Below are 15,327 nucleotides of genomic sequence, written 5' to 3'. Positions count from 1 at the left end.
TAACTACAGTATTTTCATTCCCAAAGCACGATTGATAACTCCTCAGTGCATTAAAGACTTGATTAAAGTTTTTTTAATTGTTACGTTTCTAACTGGCTCAGAATCGACCCCCTTCATGCAGATCCGGCCTCACGTCTCCAACCCGCACTGACAGAGGAAATCAGACCTTGCCTGCACCTAAGGGTGTCTCAGACTTTGATGAGAGACAGCAGGCGGGGGGGTTGGGGTTGGGGTTGGGGGGGGGGGGGGGGGCGTGGATGAGAGGGGAGGGGGAGGGAGGAAGGAGTGTGTGTTGGAATGAGAGGAGTCTCCACGCATGAACGAAACAAATGGGGTCGAACAATGTGGTGATGTGTTAGAGAAGCAGGATGCAAGGAGAGCGCCTGTGTGTGTGTGTCTTTCTGTGTGTGTGTGTGTGCAACCCAGTCTCCAAAAAAAGCGTGAAATGGCTACGTTGGTCCACCGTGATAAACGTAGTCATGTTACGTTTTCCCCCAAAATAACGTTACTATGTTACGTTTCTTTTGGCCCATTCATTTACATTGCTTTGCAAATAGGTCACGTGACTATCAAGTTTCCCGGTAGCGAAAAGAAAAACATGGCGGACGGTCAGCATAATCTCCGTGAAAAACACAATATTTTAAGAAAGCATCAGCATTTGTATGCATTTCGATGGCATTTCTAGCGAGAAGTATGCGTTATTCTTTCATAATCTTCTATCAGAGACTGTAGAAGACCTTCCGTTTATTCGTTTCTGCGAAGATTTGAGTGTCCCTTTGGCAAAGCGTGGCTACGCAACGCCTTTAACGGCGCATTATTAAAAAAACACTTCCAGTGGGGGCGTAAAGAGGCGTTCAGCCTTAAAGCCACTAATCGCCAAACAAAACAAACTCAAAGCACTCGAATCACATTATGACTTTTTAAACATAAATTCCGTTATTTTTATGAGTTTTCAATGAAAGAATGCATCATTTCCGGGGGTAGGCATGCCCGGGACATCCCGAATTATGGGCAATTTTGATTTGTCCAGCTTTTTGACAGCTCCAGTCCCGACTTCCAATCACAGCCTCCTAAATCAATGACGCGCCTAAAACTCTCGGTTCGAACATTACGTCTTGTTTACATGGGAAAGGGGGGCGGGGCTTCGCCCTCAGAGCGGAGCGTCATTTCTCGCTCCACACGTCTCCTCTTTTTACTGGCCAGGAAAACGGGCGATCTATCCCACGTGGGTCTGGCTCCATTCCATTGGCTCTGACGAATCCATAGAGAGGCGGGACTTATCATTTTCCCGGCAAACGGAGAGATTTGAGCTGCATTGCTTCCACTGTGCGTGAAGTGGCCGTGAGGCCTCCACTAAAGTCTCTCTCTATTTGTTCTGCTTTACTCAATAAAAGTAAAACCTTTACAGATATACTGTCCACACACTAGGCTAACATAATGGAGACTTCCAGGCTTCGTCCTTTATGTTTTATGGGGATAAAGCCCCTGTAAGTAGTTTTTTCCCAAGCAAATCTGAGTTTCTTCTTTTTTTGTGTGTCCCATACAAATATCAAAATATATATACTGATTTTCACATCCAAACACACTCACTTATGTTCCCTTTTATCATGACAACAAGAAATTTCAAGATATACCTTTTGCTTTCATAAATATGACAGTTTTAGTGTGTAAATGCCCAGCAGTGTACGGTCCGGGGGCCCCTATCGGGCCACTTGTTAGATGGTTCGATTAGTCTATCACTACTATACTTTGATCTGACGACTAATTTGCACATCATGCTCGTACCGGCATGGCTTCGCCCTTCCCAGGCATAGTTCATCATCTTCCGGGGTCCTATAGCCAGTGTTGGGAAAGTTTACTTTCTACATTAACTAGTTCAAAGTTTAGTTTACAAATTTTAAAAAGGAACTAGTTCAGTTCATAATTCAAAATATTTGAACTAAGTTCACGGTTCCAAAAAATGAACTAGTTCAGTTCTTTTTTTCCATACGTTGCTGCGAGCTATTTTTTTTTTAAATTATTGCCACAGCCCAGAACCACAGACAGCAATTATTTTATCAGTTTTAACACTGAAGCGATGCATCAGATTTAATCTTCTTATCCAATTTGAATCCTTATCCAACCAGGGTTTACATTAGCATTGAGGGGACAGCATTTCCCTAATGATTCTTTGATGCTATGTTGCTGTCTATTCACTCCACACTAGCAGCAGTTGCAGAGTTTACCCCTACACTACATTCTCAAACACATGCTGCTTAAATGGTCTTTTTTAAATAAGGAATTATTAAAAGAAAAACAGGACAGTAATCATTAAGGTGCAAATGTTTGCAAAGAAAGGTCAGATTCCTCCCATCCTCACCGACCTTGTCAGTAACTTCATAAACTCTTTAAAATTATTATACGCCGCCTCTTTGCTACACTTATTAATGCGCGTTTATGGTGTGTTTTCTATAGAAATCTGGTACCCCATTGAACGATGTTAAGCTGAACGAACGCGCCGTTCATAGACACCAGAATGAACGAGAACAGTGACGTTCATCGGGCATTAATACAGTACGTTGAGTTCACGTTCGCCCAAAATATCAACAAGTTTATGAACGCGTTCAGGCACAACACTGTCCCAAAAGGGCCGGGATCGCACCTCACCCAGCATGCCTCGGCCTTCACTTTTTTCACTACAGAGTTTTGTTGCACCCTGTGACTCCGGCGTTAGACTCCTTCGACTGAGTTTTAAGATGGGTTGGATGGGTTACTGACTAAAATTTATGCCCCCACCCCCTAACTGCCTCAGGGAAACTTGTAAATATAATAAGTCAAATAAGTCAAACAAGCAAGTTGTATCTGGTTTAACCCTTTTATTCCTGTAGGCGTTTTTTAGGTCTCATGCTGGAAATTGCATTTACACACTAAAACTAGGATAACGCATGTCTGATGATAGTGACAGTGAGTCTGTCGATCAAGATGAGGATGGAGACATAGTAGAGGTTGAAAATCCTCCTTGTTGAACACCCCACAATACATTCTGTGCTCCCTCTGGCATAACATTTCTAATGATATCATGTCCCCCCCTTCAGTATTTTAAGACATTCTTCAGGTTATTGTAGGCCAGTTGAATGTGTATGCCATAAAATTTGACACAAACAAGCCCTTTAAGTTTACATGTTTTGTATGTGGATTTTGTACATACAGTGTTGGTCATTTCATTTCTTTGTTTAATATTTTTGAATTTATGTTTGAATCCATTTGTGGTTAATGTGCTCAAAATGCACTACTTTCTTAATGATTACATTGCTTGTTTGACTTATTATATTTACAAGTTACCCTGAGGCAACAGACCTAAATCAAGTTAGGGGGTGGGGGCATATATTTTAGTCGGTAACCCATCAAACCCATCTAACAAGTGGCCCGATAGGGGCCCTCGGACCGTACACTGCTGGGCATTTACACACTAAAACTGTATGATTTATGAAAGCAAAAGGTATATCTTGAAATTTCTTGTTGTCATGATAAAAGGGAACATAAGTGAGTGTGTTTGGATGTGAAAATCAGTATATATATTTTGATATTTGTATGGGACACACAAAAAAAGAAGAAACTCAGATTTGCTTGGGAAAAAACTACTTACAGGGGCTTTATCCCCATAAAACATAAAGGACGAAGCCTGGAAGTCTCCATTATGTTAGCCTAGTGTGTGGACAGTATATCTGTAAAGGTTTTACTTTTATTGAGTAAAGCAGAACAAATAGAGAGAGACTTTAGTGGAGGCCTCACGGCCACTTCACGCACAGTGGAAGCAATGCAGCTCAAATCTCTCCGTTTGCCGGGAAAATGATAAGTCCCGCCTCTCTATGGATTCGTCAGAGCCAATGGAATGGAGCCAGACCCACGTGGGATAGATCGCCCGTTTTCCTGGCCAGTAAAAAGAGGAGACGTGTGGAGCGAGAAATGACGCTCCGCTCTGAGGGCGAAGCCCCGCCCCCCTTTCCCATGTAAACAAGACGTAATGTTCGAACCGAGAGTTTTAGGCGCGTCATTGATTTAGGAGGCTGTGATTGGAAGTCGGGACTGGAGCTGTCAAAAAGCTGGACAAATCAAAATTGCCCATAATTCGGGATGTCCCGGGCATGCCTACCCCCGGAAATGATGCATTCTTTCATTGAAAACTCATAAAAATAACGGAATTTATGTTTAAAAAGTCATAATGTGATTCGAGTGCTTTGAGTTTGTTTTGTTTGGCGATTAGTGGCTTTAAGGCTGAACGCCTCTTTACGCCCCCACTGGAAGTGTTTTTTTAATAATGCGCCGTTAAAGGCGTTGCGTAGCCACGCTTTGCCAAAGGGACACTCAAATCTTCGCAGAAACGAATAAACGGAAGGTCTTCTACAGTCTCTGATAGAAGATTATGAAAGAATAACGCATACTTCTCGCTAGAAATGCCATCGAAATGCATACAAATGCTGATGCTTTCTTAAAATATTGTGTTTTTCACGGAGATTATGCTGACCGTCCGCCATGTTTTTCTTTTCGCTACCGGGAAACTTGATAGTCACGTGACCTATTTGCAAAGCAATGTAAATGAATGGGCCAAAAGAAACGTAACATAGTAACGTTATTTTGGGGGAAAACGTAACATGACTACGTTTATCACGGTGGACCAACGTAGCCATTTCACGCTTTTTTTGGAGACTGGGTTGGTGTGTGTGTGTTTGTGTGTTTTTGTGTGTCTGTGTTCGCAGAGGACAGAAAGCATTTGAGAGAGGGCTTATCCAGAACTGTGTTTATCCTTTCTGCTCACTTGGGGAGAGGAGAGGACTGCAGGCCTTTACTCACTACAACAGATAGCAGCTATCAGCTCCCCGAGCAGTGGCCAAGAACAACTGCCTGTGTGTGTGTGTGCGTGTGTGTGTGCGCCTGGTAAATGCATTTACAGTATGTGCGTCTCCGGCTATGCTCTGATTCGTGCAGTTGGTAAAGCACATAAACACGCTCCGAGTGAGCAGCAGCAGCGGTGGAATCGATGCGGACTGTTGGGTGAATAAGACGCTGTGAGAAAGGTCATCGTGGACCTTCAGCTTCATCTACATGAGTTACATGGAAGTATTCAGACCATGAACATGGGTTTCTAGTTGGATCATTAGCTTAATGCCACACACCAAGAACCAGATCCCCGTTATTTCACATGTTTGCAACCTATCCTCCTTTTTTTTCCATCATTTGGTCTGTTTTGGTAATTTGTGTTTTTTTCATCATTTTGTCTCCGTCTTCAAAGCCACTAATCCTTCATTCAGGGTTGGGGGGCCGACTGGAGTCAATCCCAACTACGGGCGATTTAGAGTCACAATCCCCAGAGCAGGACTTTGAGAAGCCTCGCAGACACGAGAAGAACATGCAGATTGAAATGTTCCTTTGATCTTCATGTTATCTCAAGATGTTGTCTGTTTGATGGATTGTGTGTTTTGTCTTTGTCATTTTCCTTTTTTGGGAAATTTTTCAGATTTCGCATTATTTTCTCTGTATTTGTGAAATTGTTTGATTGCGCATTATTTTGACTATTTTGTCTATTTTTGTGTTTTTCATAAATTTGTCTATTTTTTCATAATTTTGTCTTTTTTAATTTTAATTTTTGTCTTTTTTAATTTTTTAATTTAATTTTAATTTAATTTAATTTGTAATTTTTGGGGGATTTTTTCATATTTTTAAATAATTTAGTCTGTTTTGGTCATTATGTGTTTTTGCATTAGGGTATCAATTTTGGGTGACTTTTTCAATCGAGAAAATCCGAGTTTAAAGACTCAGCAGCTCATCAACAACATCAACACCATTGGATAAATCCACACAGTTAGCAGCATTGGACATCTGGACCCAAAGGTACCAAGCACAAAGTATGTCAAATGTCAAATGCTATTCTTTGTATTTATTGGGAGCTCACTCTGTAATTTGTATGATTGATTGATCTGACACACAACGGGACCCACTGAGGGGTGAATGTTCATAATCTCACGGATCCTCCGCAGCTCAAACAAAGTGTTGATGACAAAACGCCGCTCAACGGATGATGTATTTTCAGATGGTCGAATGAGACGCGTTGCCGTGACGACGTGGTGACAGCCCGTCTCTCCCGCCACGGCACCCCGTGGCGTTGCAATGAAATGGGCCCGTTACCCACGTTCCACCTTGTCAAATGAATAGATGATGACGTGTGTCTGTGTGTCTGTGTGTGTGTCTCTGTGTGTGTGTGTGTGTGTGTGTGTCTGTCTGTGTGTCTCTGTGTGTGTGTGTTTGTGTGTGTGTGTCTGTCTGTGTGTCTCTCTGTGTGTGTGTGTCTGTGTGTCTGTGTGTGTGTGTGTGTGTGTGTCTGTGTGTGTCTGTGTGTGTGTGTGTGTGTGTGTGTGTGTGTCTGTGTGTGTCTGTGTGTGTCTGTGTGTGTGTGTGTGTGTGTGTGTGCCTGTGTGTGTCTGTGTGTGTGTGTGTGTGTGTGTGTGTGTGTGTGTGTGTGTGTGTGTGTGTGTACTTGTGGCTCGCTCCATTATCTCTTGGTGGTTCGGTCCAACAGAGAGATGGAGGGTGGAGACAAACAGAGACGCACAAAGCTGCAGATAGAAGAAGGAGTTCTACAGAACACAAGTCTCAAACAGAGGGAGAGGAAATCAGAGCTCACCTGTGCAAAGGATCAATGATAAATATTTAAATACATATAAGAGTTGGTCATGTGATTGGGAGGGAAAACCAGCGCAGGGCAGACGGACCAAAAACATAAGATAAGTAATCTCTCTAATGGACTTAAGCAGGACTTTTTTTTTGCACTTTTGAGAAAATGGAGCAATTTAGTTGGTGCTCTGTGAGCAACCTGCGTGTCATGTGGAGAGGATTATTACCCCCCCCCCCCCCCCCCCATCAGCAGCACCGCCAAACGCCTCACGCCTGCACATATAAAAACACTTAACTGATGTATTTCCAAATGTTTTCTAATCTCCGGAGGCCTTTTGCAGAAACTGTTTCGCTCCGCAAACTATCGCCGAATCAATTCCAGAGCCGACCCGCTCCGGTCGGACCTGACCTGACGCGTAATGAGAAACGGGCTCCAAAGCGGAGGCTTCGGGACGCAGGATTATGTTGAACCTGCTTCTGGAAGCCGGCTGCGTGGCTCCCTCACGCATCATCCAGCGTCTGACGAGGCCGATATTTGGCAAATAGACGTGTTTGTCTTCATTAGACTTTAAAGACGAGGGTGGTGCAGAGGAGGAGTCTAAATGTTTTATTCACTAAGCAGCTGTTCCAGTTACTGCTGCACCTACGTAGTATTTGGGTTTATAAATAACATTTATATTCGCCTCCTTCTCTCTCAGAGATATTTAAAAAAAAACATTAAGACAAATAAGGTGTGTCTGAAAGATCCAATCGTTGCCACTAAGCTGTTCGGGGTAAACTAAAAGGTCGTTGTCTCTTAAAAAGACAACAACCTTTGTTGAACGCGTCAAGTAGCGCAGATGAAACATCTCTCTTTTATACCGAAGTACATACCAGGGGGGGGGGGATACTCTGCCAAACACACACACACACACTGGTGTTTAGGCAGTGAAGACATCCTGTAAAGGCACCGACCAAACACAGCATTGATTACATTAGATTTATAGTCACTTCACAGAGTACAATATGCACTGAGACAACAAAAAGCTGATCAAGTATATATATGTGATGTAGATAAATAATACATGCACAGCATGAAATATACATGGATCAGTATATATCAATAAAAGATATATCAAGTATTCAGCAGCAAGGTTGTAAATGTAAATGTGAACGGCATGGTAGTGCAAATATGGCAATTGTTCAGTGGCTGGAAGGACTTGGGGGGCCGGGGGGGGGGGGGGGGTCGGTAAGGTTGATGAAAGAGATAATGATAATGTACACAGGGACTAGAGGAGAACTGGGTGGTTTTACGAGGCGGAAGGAGGCCGATTCTCGGATCAGTTTCTGCAGTGCAGCAGGACTTCAATTATTGACTTAAACATTTTTGAGTTAGAAACGTCCTCCATGTTCCTTTTTATCACTATGGTACGCACACAATATACAGCATCTATATATATATATATATATTTAAATATACAGAGGACGGAGACAGAGCCAAAGGTTGACACAGTGAGTGAATTAGTCATAAGGAGGGGAGGTGTGGACCTGGTGTGGGTTTGTGTGTGTGTGTAGGAAGCAGAAAGCTATTAATACAAAATGACACACACACAGATACGAGAAGACACACAGTGAACCCACACTGAGCGCCAGAGAGACAGAAGAGTTAAATAAAACAAAGACACAGAAATGCAGCTATGTCACATGTCGCACACACACGCAATCAACACACACACACACACACACACACACACACACACACACACAATCAACACACACACACACTCAAACACACATGTGCACAGCGCCAGTTCTGCTCCTCCCAGGTCAGCCATTCATCCCGTCCCATTACTGCAGACACTGCTGTGAAATTGTCCAATAAATCAGTGTCCCAGAGAAGCAGTGCTCCCCCTGCTGACCGGCATGGTCCCCACCCCCTCCCCCACTCACTCTGCCAGAGCTGCAATTAGGGCTCAGGTGCCAGTGGGGTGGTGGTCGGGGGGGAGTCAGATGTGGAATACAGACGTATGTCAATGATTCTTATACTGGTTTCTGTAAAGATTTTTATCAGCAGAATGGGGGGTCGGGGCGTCATTGTGGTCCTTCCTTTAGACGGGCCAAACTGCACCTGCTGTGTTGTGAATATAAAATAACCTAAAGCATCCTCTGCTTTATGGTCTGTTTGACTCTAAATGGACCATCATTCACTAAATGAACATCAGCATGATGTTCATTTAGTGAATGATGTATTGAAGAAGACTTGAAACTGGAGACTTAGACCATAAACTCATGTTTACAATGTTTACTGAGGGAATAAATCAAGAGAGAAGTAGAGTCATTTCCTCATAGACGTCTATGGGAGCAGAGGAGTCGCCCCCTGCTGGTCACTACACAGAAGTAGAGTCATTTCCTCATAGACGTCTATGGGAGCAGAGGAGTCGCCCCCTGCTGGTCACCACACAGAAGTAGAGTCATTTCCTCATAGATGTCTATGGGAGCAGAGGAGTCGCCCCCTGCTGGTCACTACACAGAAGTAGAGTCATTTCCTCATAGACGTCTATGGGAGCAGAGGAGTCGCCCCCTGCTGGTCACTACACAGAAGTAGAGTCCTTTCCTCATAGACGTCTATGGGAGCAGAGGAGTCGCCCCCTGCTGGTCACCACACAGAAGTAGAGTCATTTCCTCATAGACGTCTATGGGAGCAGAGGAGTCGCCCCCTGCTGGTCACTACACAGAAGTAGAGTCATTTCCTCATAGACGTCTATGTGAGCAGAGGAGTCGCCCCCTGCTGGTCACCACACAGAAGTAGAGTCATTTCCTCATAGACGTCTATGGGAGCAGAGGAGTCGCCCCCTGCTGGTCACTACACAGAAGTAGAGTCATTTCCTCATAGACGTCTATGGGAGCAGAGGAGTCGCCCCCTGCTGGTCACTACACAGAAGTAGAGTCATTTCCTCATAGACGTCTATGGGAGCAGAGGAGTCGCCCCCTGCTGGTCACTACACAGAAGTAGAGTCATTTCCTCATAGACGTCTATGGGAGCAGAGGAGTCGCCCCCTGCTGGTCACTACACAGAAGTAGAGTCATTTCCTCATAGACGTCTATGGGAGCAGAAGAGTCGCCCCCTGCTGGTCACTACACAGAAGTAGAGTCATTTCCTCATAGACGTCTATGGGAGCAGAGGAGTCGCCCCCTGCTGGTCACTACACAGAAGTAGAGTCATTTCCTCATAGACGTCTATGGGAGCAGAGGAGTCGCCCCCTGCTGGTCACCACACAGAAGTAGAGTCATTTCCTCATAGACGTCTATGGGAGCAGAGGAGTCGCTCCCTGCTGGTCACTACACAGAAGTAGAGTCATTTCCTCATAGACGTCTATGTGAGCAGAGGAGTCGCCCCCTGCTGGTCACCACACAGAAGTAGAGTCATTTCCTCATAGACGTCTATGGGAGCAGAGGAGTCGCCCCCTGCTGGTCACTACACAGAAGTAGAGTCATTTCCTCATAGACGTCTATGGGAGCAGAGGAGTCGCCCCCTGCTGGTCACTACACAGAAGTAGAGTCATTTCCTCATAGACGTCTATGGGAGCAGAGGAGTCGCCCCCTGCTGGTCACTACACAGAAGTAGAGTCATTTCCTCATAGACGTCTATGGGAGCAGAGGAGTCGCCCCCTGCTGGTCACTACACAGAAGTAGAGTCATTTCCTCATAGACGTCTATGGGAGCAGAGGAGTCGCCCCCTGCTGGTCACTACACAGAAGTAGAGTCATTTCCTCATAGACGTCTATGGGAGCAGAGGAGTCGCCCCCTGCTGGTCACTACACAGAAGTAGAGTCATTTCCTCATAGACGTCTATGGGAGCAGAGGAGTCGCCCCCTGCTGGTCACTACACAGAAGTAGAGTCATTTCCTCATAGACGTCTATGGGAGCAGAGGAGTCGCCCCCTGCTGGTCACTACACAGAAGTAGAGTCATTTCCTCATAGACGTCTATGGGAGCAGAGGAGTCGCCCCCTGCTGGTCACTACACAGAAGTAGAGTCATTTCCTCATAGACGTCTATGGGAGCAGAGGAGTCGCCCCCTGCTGGTCACTACACAGAATGCAAGTTCAAGAAATTTCCTCAATTCTTTTACTTTAACAACTGGATCTTTCCACGAGGGAGGAAATCCAACCCATTCTATTCACTACACTCCTTCTCTAACCTGAAATGTTTGAATTTTTGCCAAAAGGAATATTTTATGAGAATGAAAATGAACTTAAATGTTTAAACCTTTTAAATAAGCGATGCCATTTGAGCGTTACTAAAATCTTCATTAGATTCTCACCTCGTCTCAATCACCACATCACTTTCCCTCCTAAAATCCCATCGTAATGAAACATAATTGGTGTGACTCTTTTAGTAAAATATCTAAAAGAAGAATAAAACTTTAAGATAGTGTCTACATTGATTGAATGAACAATAAACAAATAAATGAAAAATAATGTCTGTTCCACAGAGATGATGCTATTCATACTTGGATTAAAAAAAAAAAAAAAGTTCCAAATTGCAAATCATCCAAAGTCAACTTGTTCGATCTCATTGATTAGCGGCACATTGTATTAAGTTAGCATCTTCTTTAAGGCAGAATGTTCTGTTCCGAAGAAGAATCGACGCAAGACGTTGTGTGAACATTAAATCAGTTTTTAATGGTTAGATATAAAGAAAATAAACAGATTAGTTTTATTAAAACTGAGAAATAAAAATAAAAAATTTCTTACAAGAACTGTCTGCAGCATGATCCAGGTTACCAATTTCTAATTTCTAGATCTTTCAGTGCTTTGTGCAGCATGAATTAATTAAGATTCACTGTTGTGGAGCCGGATATCTTTGGGAAGGATGCATTTCAAAAGCTGGTATTAAAGCCTGAATGTGCACGGATCAATGCCCTGATGATAAGGGCTATTTTGCAAATTGGGTCACCAGACCACTCTAAAAGGTGACTAATTACCAGCTCCTCCACCATCTGATTACCCCCCCCCCCCCCACCCCATAGCGTAATTCTTCTTAACAGCCTTTCAGAAGAATGGTGGAATATTTTATTCACTGCAAGCTTATTAGTGCCAAAACCTCTCAAACTGGCCACCATCTTTAAAAACCAAACGTGTTCACGGGGAAAACCAACACGGATAGTTGCTGTTTTAGACGATTCTCCCTCGCTTTGTGTTCGGCTTCGCTCGCTGCATTATGACCTACGAAAAGTAATTCACTGCCTATTATACTCTGCCCTCTTCACAAGGAGCCCAGATGTGCCGGGTCGCCTGTAAGGACGTCATAAAGAGGAATTTAGGAGTTTAGAGGAGTCTCACGTGTGCGACCAGAAAATCAATGTTGGCCGAGAGTTCACTTCTGCTTTCGTTCCATAACTTGAAAACATAACTATGCCACAGAATAGCGTGACAAATGTAGATATTTCAACCCGAACCACCATTTTTTCCTTAAAACCGTACCACGCGGTTTTATTGCTATGGGCTTTGAGGTGGGGAACGTTTCCATGACCTCTCAGTCAACACGGCATTGGCATGATGTCCTCTTGAGTGCACTCAGAGCCTTTGTTGGCACTGACTAGCAGTGCAGGGTCAACAAGTGGTAGATGGAGAGTACTCGTTCTCTTATGGGCTCAAAGAGCTTTTGCACTGCACGTCGTCATCTACCCATTCACACCCCTTCATGGCCTGATGACGGGAGCTGTCACACGCACGGACCACCTGCCCGTCAGCAACTGTCACCCAAACCACTCATGAAGCGGCAGACCGATCGCTCGTTTTGCTGGACATCCACACAGAGAATGAATAAATAAAAGGTTAATGATAAATAAGACATCAAAATAAATTGCGCGAAGACAAAAAGAAAATTCACAGGGTGGCCACAAAACACCTGACTGCTGGCCGGATAAAAGGAGGTATAAAATGACAGTATTTTCATTCTTCTCACGTGATACTTGGACAGGTGTTGACGGCGAGACGTGACAGGAAGGTAAAGGTGATGGAGTGAAAGGGAGAGAGAGATCAGATGAATGGAGAGACACTGCTCATGATGTACGCACACATTCTGAATGACAGCTGCATCCTCCTTTCATTGCTTTCGCCGTCTTGTAGGTTGTAAAGAAAGAAATCACCTGCAGTTTCCTTAGCAACGAAACCAGTGACATCACCTGTGTGAACCATCACCAACTTCCAGACGAGATAAGACGAGGTATTTGAGCACTGAAGGTTTTTCTCAAGTTTTGGGCTCAAAATAATAGAGACAGACACACACAGCCACCGGTGATGTTAATGGTTTGTTGAAGGTATTATTACTTCTGCCAGGTCTGAGTGGCGCAGGCTTGCAGCAACTGTTGCTGTGCGCCCACAATGGCCCAGAATGGCTGGTCAAATAGTCACGTAATGGGATCCTTGTGTCCAAGGAGGTGGGTTACGCATTTGCTTTCCGTGTCGCTAGGCACCAAAAAAAGAAGAAAAGAGAATTTTTTTCTGGTCAAAAACACAACTTTGCACCGCAAGTCGAGCATTTTAGTTGGGTGCTTTTGACCAAAAATAAATATATTTGTGTAAATGTTCATCCAAACCAATAAAGCTAAAATTCCTCTGTTGGACAAACCTCGCATCACGCTACTATTTGAGGCCCAGCCATGAGGTTTCTTTTCTTAAACCTAGCTTGAGGGTTTTGTTCTTGTTACCTAAACCCAACTTCTTGTTGCTATTCAAAGCCTTATTGTGAGGTTTTTGTCCTAAATCTAAACCAGTGTTTTTGGGGCATAAACCAAAACAACACCACAATGTTTTTTTGATGCATGCGCCAAAAGATTTTAAAATCAAATAGTATTGTTGGCATATTTACATTCCTTATTTAATGCACAAGCAAATACTGTAATAAGTGTGGTTCATGAACGCTGTTAAAGTCTCAAAATGTTCAAACATTTTACCTTGTAATTCGTCTTCCTTCCTTTTCTTTGTTGCACAGCATGACTTTCAACTATTGCATGAAAGTATCTGTGGTGCCTGAGCCCCATTCAGGGAAAATAATAGCAGGGTGAAATATCAGGCCCCCGGGGCCCGTGGCTTTTGGAAACATAGAAAACAACTCTACTGAATCAATGGATGAATTGAGACAATGTTCTCACCAATAATAATCCAGAGGGAGGTGATTCGAAGCAGCCCAACAATACTTTGGACTAATCCCCCACATGAACACCACAGGAGGAAATATTTTTGAAAGGTTTCGAGAAAGTGACAGAAGAAGCATCTTCCCCCCCCACCTCGTTTCTGTTGATTGGCACCGAAGGCTCTGCGTTGAGAACTGAATCCATGCAGAAGAGATCTGCAGATTTTTAAAATCTCTTTGTGAAACAGTGGGAAGTTCTTAGTTTGCCCCATGACCGACATCTAAATAAAAATGTAATTTAAATCCATTTAGAGGGAGAGAAGCCTGAATAAAAACATATACCTCATCTAGTGTTAGCTGGCGGATGTAATAAACCATTACCACGTTAATTTTGAGACAAGGGTGTAATTAACATAAACAAACAAAACGGCCACTGCGAAGATTGGCAGCTCCACTGTATTTTTATATTTTGTGTCACCTGGTTTTAACTTTTAACTGAATAGTTGAATTTTGGTTGGATTTTTACACTTCAGGTAAAGCACCAAACTTTATCTGATTTTTAATCAGTTTGACTGTCGGGATGGAGTGGCAGTTAACCACTTAAAAACTTGAGGCCCACTATCCGATGATATTTCTATTAGGTTGAGACACTCGTAACCAGAGGCCAATATTTCCCAAACCATGTTATTTAATAATATTAAGCACTGCAAAAATGATGGTTTCACTCTCTACATACAGCTACAACTTTGAAAACTTTAGTAAATAAAAGTCCCTGAACTCGGGATACTAGTTTCTAGTTTAACCACATTCATTGTACCAAAACATTCAACTTAAATTGTACGTTGTCGTCACACCGCAAACCACAAGATACAGGAGTGAGGGGTCCAAACGAGGTTTTAATTGTGCTTTTTATTATCTAATTAGAAAACGCTACAAAGAAAAATGTACATAGACACTGAACAGGTACAGCAGATATTAGATATAAATCATGGGATGAATCTAAAGCCAGCTGGTTTTCCCACAGTTTTGATCTTAGCTCTGTCTCTTGCCTCTTTGTGGTGTTTTTTTCACCGCAATAAAAATCTCTTTGTATGTACACTTTAAATCACCTGAACATTCTTTATCAATAGTTTTATTGCATAGTTAGTTAAATACTTTCCTGGTTAGGACACCCTGACGTTAGCTGACATAAGCTAGCTGACTGTTGAGAGCTGACATTAGCTAACTGATCGTTGCTAGCTGACCACTGCTAACTGACATTAGCTAGCTGACATTAGCTAACTGACCTTTGCTAGCTGACCATAGCTAGCTGACATTAGCTAGCTGACCATAGCTTCACTGAAGAAAATCCATAGATTTTGTTCATTAGTAAACTGATGATGTAAATCCTGTGATTGACACGTTAGGAAAATATTGTGGCTCCTATGAATTTCTAATAAAGTAAGTTGTTTATTGTTTACAAAAAAGCCGAAATGAAGACAGCGTCATTACAAGGTGGCGGCCACGAGGCTTTAATTGGTAACGCCTCGATGACTACGTCCACTTTTTACTTGTGAAAGAAA

This window comes from Pungitius pungitius, chromosome 3 (genome assembly GCF_949316345.1).
Source record: "Pungitius pungitius chromosome 3, fPunPun2.1, whole genome shotgun sequence".
In the NCBI taxonomy this organism is placed as follows: domain Eukaryota; kingdom Metazoa; phylum Chordata; class Actinopteri; order Perciformes; family Gasterosteidae; genus Pungitius; species Pungitius pungitius.
Note: the sequence above shows the minus strand (reverse complement) of the source record.